Genomic DNA, 20032 nt, shown 5'->3' on the forward strand with positions numbered 1-20032 from the left:
CCTGATAAGAAACAGGAGATGTTGAAGGAACCATCTTCATGGCTGCATGAAGCAAGCATATGTGAAACCACTTAAAATAAGCAAGTGGAGTGGCTAGGAGCAGTGCAGAGGATGTAAGTGTGTGTGTGTGTGTGGCTTTGTGTGTTCAGGCGGCCATGCATGAACAAGGACAAATTGGAAATGGTCTGGGTACTCATCACAAAACATTTTTCACATAGAATATGTCACTGCCCCCAGCACATTGAAAGAGACATCAATTGAGTATTTTGGATTTTCATTGAGTCCTTCTTTCAATGCTATTTTCTCCTTAAATCTGAAGTACTGGTCTGTGTCCTGTTCTAATAGCAATGACAATAAATGAGTCCTTCTATAAATGCGTCGGTCCATCCCGCTTCTTCTGGGGCAAGTCAAAGGATGTTGACAAAAGTGCTCTTAGGGTGGGGGACAGTTTGGATAAATCTTCACTCTGAGGCTCCGCACAGCTCTGCACTTGTTTTTACAAATGGGAAGAAAGAAAAGATTTCAGGGAGTTTCCAGTCTTGTAGAAGGCAGTGTTTCATTGATCTGTCATATGGTGAACGAGCAACAGATTTGAAACAGTGATCTGAAAATCTGCAAAATACAGCTGCGTATTGATGGATTCGGGTGTGATGTTGATCTCCACAGTCTGTCCTAACAGTTCTGATTTTATGGCACATACCTCTCTCTCTCTTTCTCTTTTCTTTTTTCTTTTTTTTAACCCCATCCTCTTCTAATTTTATCCAAATAATTCTTTCCCCCCTTCTTTCCCCTCTTCCCTTTCTTTTTTGATATTTTGAAGGAAAAAACATCAGTTCTTGCTCTACTAAGTGCTGGTCTTGTGTTGCCTTCTTATATTCTCATTTCTCCACTTAAAAAGCAGTGTTTCAGGCTTGTATTGATTCTTTAGTGAGGTTAGTCTGAAATGGCATTTAATATTTTCCCCCTGAATATATAATAAATTCTAAGGAAAATATGGATGGCAGCATTATAGGAAAATGGGTCCAAACACAGAACTTAAAGGAAATTTGATGAGTGTAGCTACTGGGTGGTTTGCATTAGTATCACAATGGTGATGATAATATCTTTTGTGAATGTTTGTCGTGTTCCCTTCTCAACCAGCTCCCCTCAGCCTCCCATCTTCCAGACATATGACTGACATAAGAGAGGAAGACTGTCTGACATTAACAGGGAGACTCATTTAGCTAGAGGTAATTGATTTGATTTAACTTGCATAATAGAATTTATTTTCACAGGCCCTAGCAGAGCAAGAAGTCCATTCACAGAGAGAATGAGATTCAGAGAGAGAAGAATAAATACCATTCTTCAATTCCTATCTCCCAGTGAAGCAAAAAAGGAGCTCTTTGCTAAGGATCCAAGGCATTCTTTACTGGTAACATACAGGCAAAAAATCCCACCCTTTGGGGGATATTTTTTCTGTGAAGTCAGAGTTTTGTTTGTATTTTTGTACTGTTTTTTCTCTTTCCGCTTTTTTTCACATCTGGCCAGATAACTTCCTCCCTCTCCTCTCTCTTTTTTCTCTGACGCATGAAATTCTAGCCACCTATGAAATCAGGAGATACTTAAACAGGTGGTGTAATTTTATGATTGTTGGTTTTTAATCCTTCTTCTGAAGCATCAGAAGGTTTCATAAGATAAGTTGAAACCAAGCTTATCTTAATCAAATTGAACCCACTGGAAGAGCATCAGGCAACAGGAGTATCTCCCTCCTCCCATCGTATTCTCCATCTAGCTGCTAAAAAAGACTTCTGTGAAACATGCAGTTGTGGGTTTGGTTCATTAGAATGTGTTTGGAGAGACAGATAAACCAGTGCTGTTGTTCTCATCAGGTGCTAGGTCTAATACAAACTTAAGAGAATAAATATGATGACTTACAGCAAAAGGTGATAGATCGTTCACCTTTTCAAGGGTAGAACCAGAGCCAGCCTCAGTGAACAGCCTCCCTCTGCAAGACAAAGTTGTCAAGAGCATGAGTCAGCACAGCGATGGAGGCAGAGATCAATCACATGGCTGGTCTTGCAGTGTTTTCAGAATTGAGCCCTGCTGTCAAAGTGGAGCAGGAAGGAGGAGGGCTGTGGGGTTTTACAGTGAACCCCCTGCCACGTGTCTCTTGAGAGATGTGTAGTGGAGGCACAGGAGGCAGGGCTGAAACTGTGCTGCTCTTAGTGGGGAGTCTCCAGGATGAGGAGGATGTGTGTAGTTGCTTTCTGCCTGTGCACAGCACAGCTTCCTAATCGGTGGCAGGCCTCTTACTTCCCACTTGTGTCCCCTGTGTCTGGTATTTTTCTTAGGACCTCATGGAGTGCCTCACACACTGGGATTTGTTTTTTCCCTTTGTTATAGTCCTTGCATGTGTTGCTGTTTCAAAGATGAGAAATATTGTCTCCTTATCCTCTGTCAGGCAGATATTAAAGGGGATCCCTTTAAAGGAGAGAATATCTCCACCTTTTTCAGAGCCAGACTGTGGAAACCTTGCTGTGCTGATAAGCTCTTGCTCTGGCTGTTATGTTGCCCAAAACAGAGGCCTGAGTGAAGGGTGAAGCGGAGCAGGACTGCAAATGCCAGCCCTGCCTGTCTCTGGGCAGGATGCATCTTGATCCTAGGTGTGTTTCCTGACTCCCTGCTTGTGGCTCTGCCTTTTGACGCAGGATAGGTCCATGCTCTGCAGCTGAGGTGCTCTTGCAGCAAAGGGCAGTGCCTCTAAGTTTGCATGAGGCAGGCAGGAGGGATGTCTTTGCCTGGCATGTGGTCTCTCCACGGTGTGGTGAAAGTGGGGAAGGTATTGGCAGCTTCACTGAGGAACTCTGTTTACTGAGGAACTAAGGAGGTATGCTTGCCCTGTGTTGCCACTCTCTGATAGTCTAGGTGCTGCAGCTTGGGCATTGGACTACAAAGCTTGTGATGGATCAGACCACACTTGAAGGGGACCACTTGAATGACGGAGGAGGGGTGAGAAGCATTTCAGGTGTGTCAGCACCCATGGGATTTCAGGTAGTCAAGATCCAAGCACATCACCAGGGAACTCTGGGAGACAGCTGGATGAACAGAGGATGGGGTCTGACATAGGAGGACCTCTACCCTGCAGAGAACCAAGGACAGTGCAGACTGCGGCCATCCAAAGGTGAGAGTGGAGCTGGAGTTTTGTGCCCCCACACTCTGCCCCTTAGAAGGATGCCTAAAGAGAGTGCAGGAAGGACATGGGATGAAGGGAAGAAGACCCCCAACTGCAAGCAACAGCTGATGGCCAGCAGAAGGAGATCCCAATGGATGTAACTTGGATGAAGGGAAAAACATTCCTTATAATGAAAGTCATCACTCAGAATCCTGGTCAAAGCACCCCCATGCATTCATATTATTTTGTTTTACTCTCTATCTAAATTACTACTTTCCTATGATCTCAGAATGATTTAAAGATGGGCTCTGTCCTTTTTGTGGTCTTGCCTTTCTTAGTCAATGATCTGGATTCAAGTCAGGGTTTGTGTTGGCAAACCTCAGCATTTGCCGTGAGACTCCATCATACTTTCTTTTTTCTACTCCTGTTTGTCTCTCTTTTTCTAATAAAAATCATCTTTCTCTAATAAAAATTGGGCATTTCAATGCCCAATTGATTGTTTTGGATGGCTTCCAGATACTGAACTTTCAAGTTCTCTATAGTGTAGCAAGGGCTTTACGTTTTGTGGGAAAATTGAAAGTGGTCTGCAGGACTTTCCAGCTCATACTCACGAGTCCAGAAAAAAAAGTGCTGAATTTCAAGTCACTCAGTGCAAACATTGAAATCAATTTTGTCACTCAGTTACCTGCTAAAGATGTCTGCAGATGAAATTAATCTACAGCTCAAAATACAGTTTTATAATGTGAAATAAACTGAGTCAAAATTAGTTAAAGAGTATTAAAAGCAAGGCGTTATTTTTCCCATTTCCTTTACTAAAACATTCCAGAAGCCTTTATCCTTCTCTTGCAGTATTATCAGAGAATACCGTGTACCGCCATACTTGACTAGAATTTGGACCTTCAAGTTAATAGAAAGCAAAAATATTCGAAGATTTACCTGCAAGTCAGAAGCAACAACCCACACAACAGCTATTAGATTTAAAGGGCCTAAGTTTGATCTGCTCTTGCAACAGCTACTTTCAAGATTATCAGTGGTCCTGAGTGGGTTGCTGTAGATTGAGCTCATGTTTGAGCATGCGTTTGTTGGCTATTAAAAGATTTTTTTTCATCCCCTTGCTCTGGAGCCTCATGATATATTTGTGGCTTTTGTTTACTTGAATGACCTTTGCCTGATCGCAGAAGCACCACCTAAGTTAACCATGGTTAACCTCCTGACCTTGGTTTGCCTCTGTGTATGACTGTTCTCTTCTCTGATTTCTGCTTGTAAACCTCAACCTTAAATCTGTTTTATAAGTTCCTCATCAGTAGCTAAGTATTTTTTTTTCAATAATAACATCAGTAACTTCACCAGTGTAGTGACTGTTTGTTTTGTATGCTAAGTAATAGATACTGTAAGTGGGGTTTTATCACTCAAGGAACCTTGCTGGGACTTGACTTTCAAAAACTTTAGAGCATGAAAACAGTGAAATTACATGTATCCTTTATATTCCTTTCTTCTCTACTCTATTCTCCATTAATTTCCATCAGGACTGCAAGAAACTAAACTATTAATCATTGCAAAAAAGAAATAAAAAAATAATAAAATAAAATATATTTATTATAGCAGATAGAAATTGTGGAAGAATAAAAAGATTGAATGCTTTTAATTCAGATTTTCACAAGCTCATTTAAAGTGTACGTGAACTTGAATAATCATCTCTTTGTTAATTTCTTCTCATTAAACTTCTAGAGAGAAAATGCTGTTTGGTTTTAATACAGGGTAGATTCTGCGTTTACCTGGGCCTCTGAAATTCTGCTGACCTAGTTTACTTGGTTTCACTACTGTTATAAATTTCATGCAATATGCAGAAAGAACTACTTTGGGGTGTGATAAGATGTAAATTCTTCTTTGTGTGAGATGGTCCTGCAATGGCGAGAGCTTTGAAGCCTGTCTTGTGGCTCTTCCCTGAAATGAGCACATCAATAAATGACAAGCAGCTTTTAAATTCTGGAGCTAGATGTTACGAAATCTCAAGCTGCAGGAAAACCCAGATGACTGGAAAAGAAAGCATGTGATATTTTCCTCCTCAATGGTGCCCAGCAACAACCTTTATAAAGAACTGGATGAAAATATTAATGATAAAGATGAACAACTGCATACCCTTTCCAACATGCCCTGTTCTCCTTTTTCTCTTATGGGAAGTTCTGCCTGGACTTCATTGGTATGATTTACTTTCCTATTTAATTCTACAGAGTGTTTCCCAAACAAATTTCTTATTGTTTCTTCTATAATGTAGACTATAAAGCATTTGACATTGCATTTAGAAATTGCATACACAAGAACATGTGTTGCAAGAACATGTGCGAATTCACTCAAATGTACAGACTAGTGCTAATGATAGTAATCTGTGTTATATCATGACTATCAAATATACAATTTCTGATATAATTCAGTTCCAAAGAGAATGGATGCACGGAATGATGCCTACACGTAGTATCCATTTACTGCAAAGAGTTTGCTAAAGGCAGCTATTTCCATTAATGACTAGATCTTTTATTCAGAAAGGCAGCTTGCTTCCTGGAGTCCCTAGTGTTTTTCAGACAATCTAAGCAAACATTTTCTGAATTTCTAACTGTTCATATAAGGTACTGTATCCTGAAAGAGCCCAAGCCTTATTGCCTTTCATTTGTGTCTGATAATTCATTCTCTTCAAGCTTTGTATAAAGCTCCTGTTATTCCTGCTGATGTTTCCCTAGATTACTGTGTTTCAGACTGGTGCTAAAAAATAGTTTGCAATGAGGGCATTCAAACAGATACATGAAAATGGCATGAGAGAAATCCCCAAGGAGCAGTGACCCACAAAAAGCGCTTGCTTCTTCAGTTACACAGAGTCCATGAAGCTTTTCTGTCCCCTTTTTCAGTTTCTGAATTTTAGCAGAAGCTACGAATGCAAAGTCAGGCAGGCTATTCACAACTGTGGTGTGCTTTAACCATCTTTATTGCTTGCTTGTTGAGAAACTGCACAGTATAAAACCGAATTTTTCTCTGTTAGGTAAGTCCCTGTATCCAAAAATGGTGTTATAAAGCTGATCATTGCAATCGTTGCAAGACAACTGCAATATGTCATCCCTCTGGACAACAGCAAAGATCCCAGGGAAATTCTGATTTCCCACAAATCTTCCAAATTTCTGTTTTACTGCTCTGCCCCATAGGAGCAAAAGGTTTAGGTAAGTGCTTACAGCAGGATCACATCCTACTTGTTAAACCCGTAAAGAAAGGACATTATAGAAATTCTTACTTTTTTTTTTTTTTTTTTTTTTTTTTCTACACAAGAAAAGCTGACGGTTTCAAAACTACATGTATTTTAGATGGCAGGCTCTGCACCTAGTATTTTGTTCTTGTTCACACTGTACTCGTCTAACATACTGTGACATCCAAGTATGCTAAACTATGGTCTTGTTATTGCAAAATCGTAGTCGGGGAAGTAGGAACGGGGGAGCTGTAAAGAACAGCTCATCTTTGTGGCAAACAATGATTTGGAGCACTGTTTCATACAGTAGAGATTTTCAGTTTTCTGTAAGAGTATGTACTTATTTACCTACTTCTCTGTTAACTAACAATGACTTTGAAGCTACATCTAAAGCAAATCATTTCAGTGTAGGCATTTGGGACACAGAAAACCAGGGAGAGGCTTTTCTTTAGAAAGGGGGGAAGCAATTACTTCTTCCATGCTTTAGTAGAAAAGCAGTCCTTGAGATGACAAAAAACAGAGAGAAATGTCTTCAGGCAGTTTTAAAATATAAGCAAGAAAACAAACAAACAAACAAACCAAAAAAAACCCCACAGGCTTTCATTAGGAATGACAAAATATTATGAAAATTGTGAATCAGTCTATCACTACAAATTGAAAATCCTGCATTTATAATGAAAAGAGAATACTGCATTGTCAATTCTATCTTAACTTAATCCACAACTTTAAGCAGGCATGACATTTTGGCAATACTTTTCAACAGCATTCTTTATTTTGCTCAGAAAATATCAATGACAATTTTTCTTGCATTTTTTTTTCAGTCAGGTTATTTATTTATTTATTTATTTTGTGTGTGTGTCTGTATCTGTGCGTGTGTGTGTGCGTGTGTGTGTGTGTGCGTGTGTGTGTGTGTTGGCTGTGTGTTGGTGTCTCTTGTGAAGATGAGATTTATCTTATCTGCCTGCGCTCACCAGTGAATCAACAAAAACTGCTGAGATTATAGTAAGAGCATAAGCTATCAAGAGTCTTTCAGACACAAGAATCTGTGTAGAAGCGTTGCAAAGAAATTTGACCTACTTCACTGCAAGCTTTCAAAACCTGATAGTCTTTCTTTATTGAATGCTGTTTACCTGTTCTGAAGCAGTTGTTGATTTCTAGACCTTCGTGATCTGGGTTGCATTGGGATTCCTCACATCATTAAGCGTGAAATGGGGCCTTGATGAATGGAGGCATGAATGCCTAACTGCTCCTCTGATCGTTCCTCATATTACCTCATTTTCTGATACTACTGATACTTACACTTCATTTTAAGAACTTTTGTAGTGTCCATGAAAATTCACTTTATCCAAATATTTCTTGTTGCAGGTTAAAAAGCTGAAAATTTATTTAATTTTTTCTCTTTTACAATGCTTTCTGGTACCTGTAACTACTGGTATTGACTATAATGGGTGTCTGTAGGGAGAATAAAATACTGCTGTAGCTGTACTTTATCTAAACCCGACATAACCAAAGCTGCAGAAACAACTTCAGATATAAAGCAAATATAGAAAATGGAACTCAGCTCACTTGAATTCATTAGCTTGTGCTAGACGTCTAAATTTAAGCTGGTTATATAGAATCCTAGCAAGGAGAGAGAGGAACTTTCAGAGGTACCACCTAGCCACAAACAGAAAGAACAACTCTGGCTCTATTCATTTTTCCTCCATAGGAAGGAGGAAATATCTAACTTAAATTAAAAAAGTTAGATGAACTTAGCAGACCCTGGCTTACCCTGGCAGACAATATTGAAATCAATAGTTTTTGTTTTGTTCTTGGTGTTTGTTGTTAACTTTTATTTTATTTAAGAACTGTGATATAAATGGACATCAGTTATTTTTTAATCAGTGTCTGAAAAAGAGACACATGGAACAGAAAATAAAAGTATGGCATATATACTTTGGTGTTTTACATGTGTATAAAGGCAAATGGCTATAGAATACTCACTACCACTTCTATAATACAAAATTTTGCACTTTTTTCTAATACTAAGTGAATACTAATAATAACAATGTTAGGTAGAAGTGTATCTGGTAAAGATACATAAAATATGCAATTAGGAAGAGGATGTATAATTTATTTAATAATATTTTCTAAGCCAAGTGCAATCTTTGAAAAGGTGATGAATATTTCATAACCCACAATAACATCTAACTAAACTCTGTAGCTTGGTTACACAGATATCATTTTTACTGAAGCAAAATAAATTCTTTATTTTAGATATAATTCTACTTCAGGTTTCTCTGAAAGTAGCATAGAGCAGCATCGATAACAAGTCAAGTTATGGTAGAAAATACATGCACTTTCTCCATTCCTACAAACTGAATACATCAGCAATTTTAGAGCCCCCTCATGAAGAGTATAATATCCCCAGCTGTGAAAAACAACTTCTGTAAATCTACATATGGAAAGCTATTGAAATATATCACTAGAATCTGCCACATCTTTGAGGGTCAAGAAGCTTCAGTGCTGGATTTCCAGCTCAGTCTTCAGTAATGCCTCAGTACTCAGTTCTGTTAGGGAAAGCTTTGAGTTTGGCACAAATAGTGAGGGTAAGAACTTAATTTCACCAAAATCTATGGCAAAAATCGTCTAAATTTTTCTGGTGAAAAACTGCACCTGTGGTTTTCAACACACTGTAACTCAAATTTTCAGTGGAAAAAAATATTCATAGGTTAGGGAAATTTTGTCCCACCTGGGAAACTACCCTAACACAGTATGCCTGGCTTTTCTAAAGAACAGTGCTTGCAAACTCTGACATCACTTTGTTGATGTTAATGACTTGTAAATTATATTGGCTTAAATCCAGAAAGAGTTCCTGGAAGAGTTGTCTGAATGGCAGATGAGCATTCTTCATCTGAGTGGGAAAACTGAAAGTGTTCTGCTCTGCTGCCTTGTGCACATGATCACTGAGCTAACACACCAAGGTTGAGATTTGAGCTCCCTGGGAACACATAAATTAATTGTTAGGCAGTCACCTGTTAGAAACATTTGTATACAGATTTCAGTTCTGAGTTCAAGACTATTTAATGCAGTACATTACATACATATTCAATGTTTATTGATATGAGAAAGCCAAACTCCTAAAGCAGAATTGCTAATGTGGAGCTTCATTTTTTTTCACCATTTCCTCTGGAAATGATGAAAACCTGAAGTATCATGCAAAAGTTGCATGGAGTAAAAAAGTTTGAGTGAGAAAGACATAACTGGATCAAAAATACATGCTTTTCAATAACAACTTATCACAATCTAAGAAATATCTAAAGCAAATGAGATACATTAATTTTTTCTAGAAAGGTCTGAAATTTAATCATGTGTTTATTTAGCTTGAAATCAGAATTAAACCATCACATTAAAATAAGCCATTTTCAAGTCAAATCTTTTTCACTGAGTAAATGTGTAATTTCATAACAGGAAACAGGGCAGGGAAGGCTGATTCTGATTGCACACGGGATGATGACAAATGCACACTTTAAACAAATTGTATGGAAAATAATGAAAATAGTGTAAGATTTCTGACATTTTTAATAGTAATATTTAGGCAAAAATAATCAGAAACTGATTTTGGTTGTTGTTGTTTTCCTTTCAGTTTCAATGGGAACTTCAGAACTGTTTGCTCACTGAATTCTTCCAACCTGTGTTGAAGTAAAGCAAGTTCAGATTATCATCTCCATTTTTCAACATCCTACCCAGTTAACATCACACAATTTGTAAGTAATAGACAGTTGAAACCTAACTTCAACTGATGTTGCTACTGCTTCTTATTCCATAAGCTACAGTAGTCATAATTAGACAGAAGTGTGAAATAACAGTAAGTTTAGTTAGTGGGGAGATAGGCTAGATCAGAAAAGATTCAGGTTGAAACACTGAAGTCACAGTCTTACATGTTTATTCAATTTATGAGATTTTCAGAGCTACCAAACATAAAATCAGTTTTGTTACTCAGTTGATTAGATGTGTAAATAAGCACAGAGTCACAACAGGAAAGGTAGATCTTATCCACACACACACACAAAATAAATCTTTCATTACTCCTTCTGCAGCAGAAATGGGATTTTATCATGTTTCATATATACACATTTTTTGGTTTTGTTTCACTACAGTTTCTCATGTGAATTTTAAGCTTGGGAAGAACTAATGCATGGTCCAAAATTTCAAAATCTTCCATTTCAAGAGAGAAAAATGATTCTTTGATAACACTTCTGTGCGTTTTGAAATTCACTCTACAGTGCCCTTAGTTCCAAATGAGTCAGCTTTTGTTTGGTGATAGACATAGTGATGTAGGAATTGACTCATCTCTCCTATGAAGTGGTTCATAGCCACGCAACTACCATGATGTTATCAGGTGGGGGACAGTTTGTGCTACAGTTGACAGCAGTAACTAGGAAATTTCAGTGTAACAGCCGCCTGTTCCATCCTCAATCCACTGTAGCACCTTTGCTCATAACTGGTATTGTTTCATTTTAAATGGTGAGAAAATGCAAAAGAATCTGTTACATTAAGATCTACTTGGGTCATGAAAAATCAGAAATTGCAGCTTGCAATAAGATATCTGTCTGAACTTTCTGCTTCTTTATTGGCGACTTATGGCAGATACTTCAAAAGGTAACAGAGAACCTGTGCACATACTTCATGTTGCCTTGGCTTGCTTTGCTGTTTAATTGTGTACTTTTATGGGGTAAAAATTGACATATGATGATGTGAGGGATGGACTAAAGAAAGAAAAAAAATAGGAAGGTACTGAATAGAAAGATCTGGTGAATGAGCTGTTGTGTCAGCAACAAACAGTAATACAGCACAGTAAAAATGGGAAATCGGTACAATGAAACAATTTCTGAAAATAAAATATTATTATTAAAACAAAATGGGTATTGGCATTTAAAATTGAAGCTTTTGTCTGTTAGAAAATCTGCACTATGCAACATACATTCATACCATATAAGAATTTTACAATGAATGAACCGCATTTTTTGCCAGCATCTTTGCAAACCTGTGAGTTGCTGATATTGACTGAGACTGAAGTGCTGCAGATGGCCTCATGCAGATAAAATACAGGTGCACTGAACAGCATACAGTCTAAACAGCATCCTCCAAATAAAAGAAACACAGTTATGCTGTTCCAGCATAATTTTCACAGAAAAAAATGTTCAACCTTGAATATTCTTGTGGGGATTTTTCTTTTCAGGAATGTGTGCTTCTAGAATGGACAGGTATGTGCTATACCTGTAATACCGTCAATGTAGCTGCAGAGCTCTGTACATTTTCTTGATATCCTAGTAAGAAATACCTCACTGCTTGTTGAGATAGAGATTTGAATACAGATAACTTAGTTGCTTAGTCACCTAGTTTAGAGCAAGAGTTAGTCACCTCTTGCTTAGTCTTTACTTACTCAGATGATCAAAAGAATTGTTTGAGGAGGGAGAAACTCAGTCAAAATCAATCTAGCTTTGAAGAAATCAGATTCAAGTCCGTGAGAGATTCTGGACATGAGACTAGGTAAACATAATAGTAAAAATGACAAAAGTAAAAATAGTACATAAAAACATAATAGTAAAAATGACAAAATCCCCATTCTCTAATATTAGGGGAAAGCTTAGAGAGCATTTGCTGTTAGTAGTATTGCAATTGCTTGAAAAAACAGCTAAATGGCCTCTAGACATATTACAGCCATGTTGCACATCCCTAAAAAGTCAAAACCCAAACTCTTGCACTTTGTTTTTACTTCAGAGGAATCTTCCTAAATTTAAACTGTAGAAGATAACATGTAAGTGTTGCTTACCAGCATTTTAAATCTGACCCAGCTGTGAGCTTTCAGAGAGAGAGAGATCTCAACCCTTCCTCCCTACATACATTCCTACCCCATCCCTGGTACTTAATCTGGGGTTTATGTACCTATTGACTAGAGGACCCTGTCCCATAACTTATGAAAATCATGTAAATGATTTGTTTCACATTCCATTAAAACACTTTTAAGCACCCAATTGTGCCATATAATTTTCTCTTTCTAATTGTAGATTCTTATTGGGCAGTGACTGGCTCCACCCCTGTCTGCCTTCCAGTAGCTGAATCTCTGAATCATCGTCTTTGTCCCATCTGGTAAGTGTGGGCTCAGGTAGTCTCTTACTGCAGTTTCCTATACAACTGCTATCAGGATTGTAAGACAAAGCCTTCTTCAGGTCACAATTAGCTTGTCATTGACCTCAGTAGAGTTTTCATAAAAGAACTAACAGGGAATTTGCTTTACAGAGTATTTGCTCAGTCTGCTGAGTGCTCTGGGTACACATGAATTAAATTCTAAAGTTCAGCTTGGTATTCCATAAAATCCCAAAACATAACAAAAAAGTTGTTGAGTATCATAGGAATCTCTTGTAATTTAACTTTCGACAGATTTCATGCCCTTCATCCTCTTTTTCCCTCCGAACTGAAAAAGCTGAGCTTTTTCTTTATTTTTTCGTATTACTACCTGCTTTTTGATGTCTCTCATTTTTGCAAGAAAAATCAAATCAAATCTAAACAGAAAATGTTGAAAAGAAGCTTTCATTTTCCTTCACTAAATAAATGTATTTATTAGCCTGTTTTGAAAATTAAGACACAAAATATTTTTAGTTCCTTTTTTTTTTTTTTCTTTTTTTTTTTTTTCCCTATTGGAATAGATAGTAAACTGAGATTTTAATGAGTCACATAGCTCTAGGCCTAAGTTCTTTCTTACAAAGCTTTTATGTTCATTAGGAGACATTAGTTCCCTATTGTATGTTAATCCTTCTCCCACCACTTTAGTGAAAGAGAATCTCTCATCTTCAGTCTTCCTAGGATGGTATGCTAATCTGTCTGTCATCAGCCCTACATACACGCTGAATGCATTTCTGAGCTGCATACAGCTGTAGCTAAGACATGCATTCAGTCAACATGGGAAAGACTTTTTTTTTTTCACATTATAAGCTTTTTTTTTTTTCTTATGATAGAGCCTTTTTTGACCTACTTTACTTTACTTTGAAGTTTTTTCATTGTTAGCAGTGAAGTTTAAAAGGTATAAGAATTTGCTTCATTTTAGATAAATGTTTGCAAGTATGAATGTGTTCAGATGTTCAGGTACCTTGATGACTGTCTGCTTTAAAACTACTAAAATGAAACAACAGACTTTGTTTGGAGAGTTCCAGTAATTTCTTTATGCAGCTTGACCAAAAGATAAGCAAAATAACTGAGTGTATAGTGGACTTTGGTTTACCCAGTCCAAAGCACCATCTCAAGTGATTTGGGGAAATAAAAACCTAAGTAACTGCATGTCAAGAGATTGGACATTAGTAGAACAAAAGAACTTGTGAACTAGGTGAGATAATGGAAGATGTCTGAACTTTTGGGTAGACCTGTGCGGTGTCAAGAGTTGGACTTGATGATCCTTAAGGGTCCCTTCCAACTCAGGATATTCTATGATTCTATGATAATATAAATCTGGGAGCAAATCACAGAAAAGAGGATCATCAGAGTTAGACAGAGAGTAGCTGAAAAAAAAGTGGAAGAAGAGAGAATGGAACATCAAACTAGCTTTTCAAAACTCAGAGTGGAGAAAGCAGTTTGGTTTTTTGTTTGTTTGTTTTTGTTTGTTTGGTTGGTTTTGGCAGGCAGAGGGGAAGGCAGGGAAAAGGTTGGTTTTATAAGCCATTTCATCAGTCTCTTGACATCATGCCTTCAACATTTTAATGTTTTTCTTGTTTTTCTTTAATGTTCTCTCTTAAGCCTGCAGTTATCCTTTTCCATTAGGAGGAGAATTTTAATTATTTTGGACATCAGATGTCTCAACTGACTTCCAGTTGATAAGCAGAACATACTAGAAATTTAATCAACCTGTAAAAATTGGAGTGAATTCATAGAGGTTGTATGCCATTACTGGCCATTATAGGACATCCATCCAGCTACAGCTCCTTGTCTAGTGGGTGTTCTGGTGCATTATTGTGTATTGGTTTCAGAGCTGTGATGGAGTTTTAAAACAGCACTGGTTAAATATTTTGTTGCTCCACCCCCACCCCTCTAAAAAAAACATCAGAATCTGGAGGAGGAAAAATTATCCTAGAATCACAGCCTGGGTGACCATTCTATTTATACTCAGTGTAAGTCAATTTTAGCTTCAAGGTAGGTGAAGTATCTTACCTCAATTGCCAGTGTGATATTAATAATGTCGTTCTTTTTTTTTTTTTTTTTTTTTTTTGTGCACATCTTTTACATTTTTTTTTTTCAGAGGAAACATATTTTTCTAAGAAATTAATCTACTTTTTCACATCTAGCTGCTGAGCCAAACCTCCAGTCCTATTGTAAAGATTATGTGGCAGGTCACATTATTCTCTCTGCTTCAACAAAAATTAATTTTAGTAAGATGGGGTAGGGAAAATAGCTTAGCTATGAAGTATTTTTGAGACCTATTTTTGAGTACCCATATGAAGAGGAAGGGCTAAGTTGTGTGGTTAATTTCAATTTTAAAATGGGCAGAAATCACCAGGACATAATCATTGTATTTTTTCATATATAAAATCTAAACTGTCCTCCCTTCCTCTCTGTCTCACTGTTGCATCTATGCCATTTCACTTTGCAGAAACAACTCTTGGGAATGATCTTTCCAAGGACCTAGTGAGGCTAAGTCAAGTTCAATCCTTGTGTAATATTCTCTGTGGTAGCAGCAGTTCTACAGCTGAAGTATGGGCTGGATTTGGTGCTCTTTGTTTAATAAGCATCATTGTAGCACAGTTTATAAAATGATTTATAGCCTGAGATATCTGCTGTAACGTGTGCTTTGTTCGCTCATGACTCAGTTGTGTTTTATCCCAGCTTAGCCTTAGGAAAGAGGAAAGCTCTGTCTCCCTATATCTGCCTCTAGGCAGAACAGAGATGCCTATTGGAGAGCTGCTAGAGTTACAGAAGGGTATGGGAGCTCTTCTCAGTGCTATTTCAAGAGAAGAGACACAGTGAAGGTCTGTTCCATCTTTCAAAGCAGAGCTGGCAAGACACAGGTGGGTGGGTCTGGCACATTATAGGCAGTTTGAACTGGGCATTCTTCCATGGCATCTTATAAACCTCCAGATGTCAAATCGGATGTTCTCACAACAACACAGATCCACTGCTAGTCTCCTTGAAGACAATAAGGATTGTACTATGGACTTCAGCTAGGTCAAGATCACATCAGTGCTATTTTATGTTCTGGTGTTACTTGAAGGGAATAGAAAAATTCTTTCTGAAATGCTGTGTGCTTCCTCCAATAAGAAACATAAACACACTGAAAAGAATTGCAACTCTTATGGCATATACAAGAAGTATGCAAGAATGAAAGGAAAGGGAACTGCAATTTGCAGTGTCCTTGCCTTTTCCAAGAAGCAACAGTGTCTTCATAGAGTGCTGTCCTTGTTCACTGCTGATAGCTTGTTAGCTTTTGTAGCTGAATATCTTAAAACTTCTCTGCTGTCTTTCATTTCTCCTACCATTCTGTTATCAAAGGAAAAAAATGTGAAAGCTTAGAATACTAGAGATAAACATATATTTATAGTTAATGTATATACTAACAGTCTGAAAATGAGTGACGTTTACAGAAATAATATATATAATACTTCAGCATTGGTGGCAACCAATCTCTTCTTACTTCCGTTTCTTTTCTCCCAATTTCCCTTGAAAATGATTGCTGGAGTCTCATCACTCACAAGCAAAGAATGTTTCACTATTAGTGTCTTGCACTTTTTTCTTTGCAAGGCTTTGCATTCTGTGCAATGAAGACTCTTAATTCTTTTAAGTTTTCAGATGTGATTCCTTTACCTTGCAGACTATCTTCATATGTTACTTTGTGTCTTTGCTGTTTTCTTATCTTTCTTGTCTTTAGTTATCACAGTTCTAGAATTCATAGAATCCTGCAGCTTCTCATGTTTCTATGCAAATAACATGTATCTTAATAGCATAGTACAAATGTATGTCTGTAGTGCAGGAAACACCAATCATCTATAACATAGCTGTTAATAGCATCACAGAAAGCCACTTGATACAATGCAAGTTTGAATTTTCTGCATTGTTGCAGGATTTGTGGTACCCTAGTATGCGGTATTGGGCTTCATATTCTTTAACTAGAAAACATAATTATAATACTAAGATTAAAAAATAGTTTCTTAAAAGTCTATCATTTGAACATTCACTTTGCACATACGCTATGATGCACCCTCTCCTAGATTCCAAAGTTAAGTTCGAACTTCATATGTGTAACTGCAGTACTTTCAATACAGAAATCATTAGAAACGAATATCAATTGATAGAACATCTTTTCCCAGAGCTGGGGAGAGCAGAACACATGCATTCAAATTTCTCTCCTCTGCACAGGAAGAATAGAAATGAGAGGCTGTGCTGACAGTGACCACTGGCAGGGGACTGGCAAGTCTGCATTGACCTCCACAGTCCTCTGGGTAGTGCTGGCTGTAAGGTGCTGCTAAGTGGTGTAGGAAGCACTGTAGGAACAGGACTGGAATGCCTTTTCTAAAGGCTGACACCAGAGGTTGACATGTCTTATCCATAGTCCTTCACACAGTCAGTCACCTCGCTTCTTCTCATCTCTTCTGATTCCCTTTGCCAAGGACTGACACAGTAAACTAAAGGGAAGCTCAACAGCTGGACTCCAACACAGGTAACACAGAAACAAGCCCTAAAAGTTAGTGTTATCAGAAGATGTATGAGCACATACCAAGTAAATGGATCATACCTCAGTAATTACATGGAAAAGAGTATATGGATATATACCAAGCATTTCATTAAACAACAAAGTAATTTCTCCTTTACACTTCTTGAATTCCAAAAAGGTTTTGAACAGGTGCATTATGTTATGTTTATTACACATAAGTGTTTAAATAATGTATATTCCATTCTTCCATTCTGTAGTACTAGCAAGGTCTTCTCTTGGCGGGTAATGTAAATAACAATACATAGGGACATTGCCCCCCCCCCCCCTTTTTTTTTTTCAATCGAATCTGCAATCACACCTGGGGCAACTTAGCAGCAATTAAAACTTTGTCTCCTGAGACAAACCTAACTGTGCATGAAATTAAGTGAGGCCCTAAGGTTATAGCAGTTTAAAAGTACAACCCATTGTTATGCTTAAGGGTGGCCTATATACCACATTCGTTATTTGTCTTCCCTAACCTGACATTGTGTTTGCGTAACTTACTAGCTCTCTGCCACACAGTTCTGTGAATGCTCGCTCTGTTATTGTTTTCCTGCCCATAGTCTCTTTTCCTAGTCTTTCAGTGTTTCCCAGACAATTTTCACTGTATTTTCATAGTACTCTGCTGTCATTTCCCCACAGGTATTGGAGATCATTAACAGTTTTGCTGATGGCTGAGTTCTGAATAGGGACTATGCAAGTGTTCATGTGGATTGACAGTGTAACGTGATACCACACTGCATACCAGAATATTAGTGTGGATAGGTATTGCAACTTATTATCCCTATTTTCACATGTATTAACTGAAATCATATGTGTGCCCTGGCAGCCAGGAGGGCCAACCGTGTCCTGCGGTGCACCAAACACGGCATTGCTAGTAGGTCGAGGGAGGTGATTGTCCCGCTCTACTCTGCGCTGGTGAGGCCTCACCTCGAGTACTGTGTGCAGTTCTGGGCACCACAGTATAAAAAGGACATGAAACTGTTGGAGAGTGTCCAGAGGAGGGCTACGAAGATGGTGAAAGGCCTGAAGGGGAAGACGTACGAGGAACGGCTGAGGGCACTGGGCCTGTTCAGCCTGGAGAAGAGGAGGCTGAGGGGAGACCTCATCGCAGTCTACAACTTCCTCGTAAGGGGGTGTCGAGAGGCAGGAGACCTTTTCTCCATTAACACCAGCGACAGGACCCGCGGGAACGGGGTTAAGCTGAGGCAGGGGAAATTTAGGCTTGACATCAGGAGGGGGTTCTTCACAGAGAGGGTGGTTGCACACTGGAACAGGCTCCCCAGGGATGTGGTCACTGCACCGAGCCTGTCTGAATTTAAGAAGAGATTGGACTGTGCACTTAGTCACATGGTCTGAACTTTTGGGTAGACCTGTGCGGTGTCAAGAGTTGGACTTGATGATCCTTAAGGGTCCCTTCCAACTAAGAATATTCTATGATTCTATGATTCTATGATTCTATGATATCTGAGTTTCTGTTTATAAAAATATTTAATATTCCCTTAGCGTTTTTTTGTTGTTTTTTTTTTTTTTTGTTTGTTTTTTGTTTTTTTGAAAGATCATATTTAGACATCCTTCATTGTGTTGTTACACCTCGCTTGACATGAGTCAAGTCCAGTTGGAGGCCAGTCACTAGTGGCGTCCCCAGGGCTTGGTGCTGGGGCCGGTCCTCTTTAATATCTTCGTCAATGATCTGGACGAGGGCATTGAGTGCACCCTCAGTAAGTTCGCAGATGACACCAAGCTAGGTGCGTGTGTTGATCTGCTTGAGGGGAGGAAGGCTCTGCAGGAGGATCTGGATAGGCTGCACCGATGGGCTGAAGCAAACTGTATGAAGTTAAACAAGGCCAAGTGCAAGGTCCTGCACCTGGGGCACAACAACCCCAAGCAGAGCTACAGGCTGGGAGATGAGTGGTTGGAGAGCTGCCAGGCAGAGAAGGACGTGGGAGTATTGGTGGATAGTCGGCTGAATATGAGCCAGCAGTGTGCTCAGGTGGCCAAGAAGGCCAACGGCATCCTGGCTTGTATCAGAAGCAGTGTGGCCAGCAGGGAGAGGGAGGTGATCGTCCCCCTGTACTCGGCTCTGGTGAGGCCGCACCTCGAGTACTGTGTTCAGTTTTGGGCCCCTCGCTACAAGAAGGACATGGAGGTGCTTGAGCGGGTCCAGAGAAGGGCGACGAAGCTGGTGAGGGGCCTGGAGAGCAAGTCCTACGAGGAGTGGCTGAGGGAGCTGGGCTTGTTCAGCCTGGAGAAGAGGAGGCTCAGGGGTGACCTTATCGCTCTCTACAGGTACCTCAAAGGAGGCTGTAGTGAGGTGGGGGTTGATCGGTTCTCCCACGTCCCTGGTGACAGGACAAGGGGGAATGGGCTAAAGTTGCGCCAGCGGAGATTTAGGTTAGATGTTAGGAACAATTCATTTACCGAGAGGGTTGTTAGACACTGGAACAGCCTGCCCAGGGAAGTGGTGGAGTCACCATCCCTGGAATTCTTTAAAAGACGTTTAGATGTAGAGCTTAGGGATATGGTTTAGTGGAGGACTTGTTAGTGTTAGGTCAGAGGTTGGACTTGATGATCTAGAGGTCTCTTCCAACCTAGAAATTCTGTGATGCTGTGAAATGCCAGGACTTTTCAATTAGGATGGAGAGAGGTTTGACAACTCCATCAGCCAGTTCCCTCAGGACCCTGGGATTCATGTCATCAGGTCCCATAGACCTGTCCCTGCTGAGATCCATCAGGTGGTCTCGAACCTGCTCTTCACTTACAGTGGGTGGGACTTTGATCTCCCAGCCTCCGCCTGTGGGTTCAGGGCCATGAAAGACTTGGGAAGCCCGTCTACCAGTGCAGATGGAGGCAAAGAAATTGCTGAGAACCTCAGCCTTCTCCATGACTGTTGTTAGCAATCACTCAGCTAGAGAAACCCGTTCCTAGGAGAAGAATT

At 39.1% G+C, this 20032-nt stretch overlaps 1 long non-coding RNA gene across 1 annotated transcript in view; it reads left to right on the forward strand.

Annotated features, from left to right (window-relative positions):
- Window positions 1–10003: 10003 nt before the first annotated feature.
- LOC137851751 (uncharacterized) overlaps window positions 10004–20032 on the forward strand; it is a 68247-nt gene continuing 58218 nt past the window's right edge. The window contains exons 1-2 of the long non-coding RNA XR_011093430.1: window positions 10004–10126; window positions 12431–12512. This is a non-coding gene — a long non-coding RNA (uncharacterized lncRNA). The remainder of the gene's footprint in view (window positions 10127–12430; window positions 12513–20032) is intronic.

This window comes from Anas acuta, chromosome 2, assembly GCF_963932015.1.
Source record: "Anas acuta chromosome 2, bAnaAcu1.1, whole genome shotgun sequence".
NCBI lineage: Eukaryota > Metazoa > Chordata > Aves > Anseriformes > Anatidae > Anas > Anas acuta.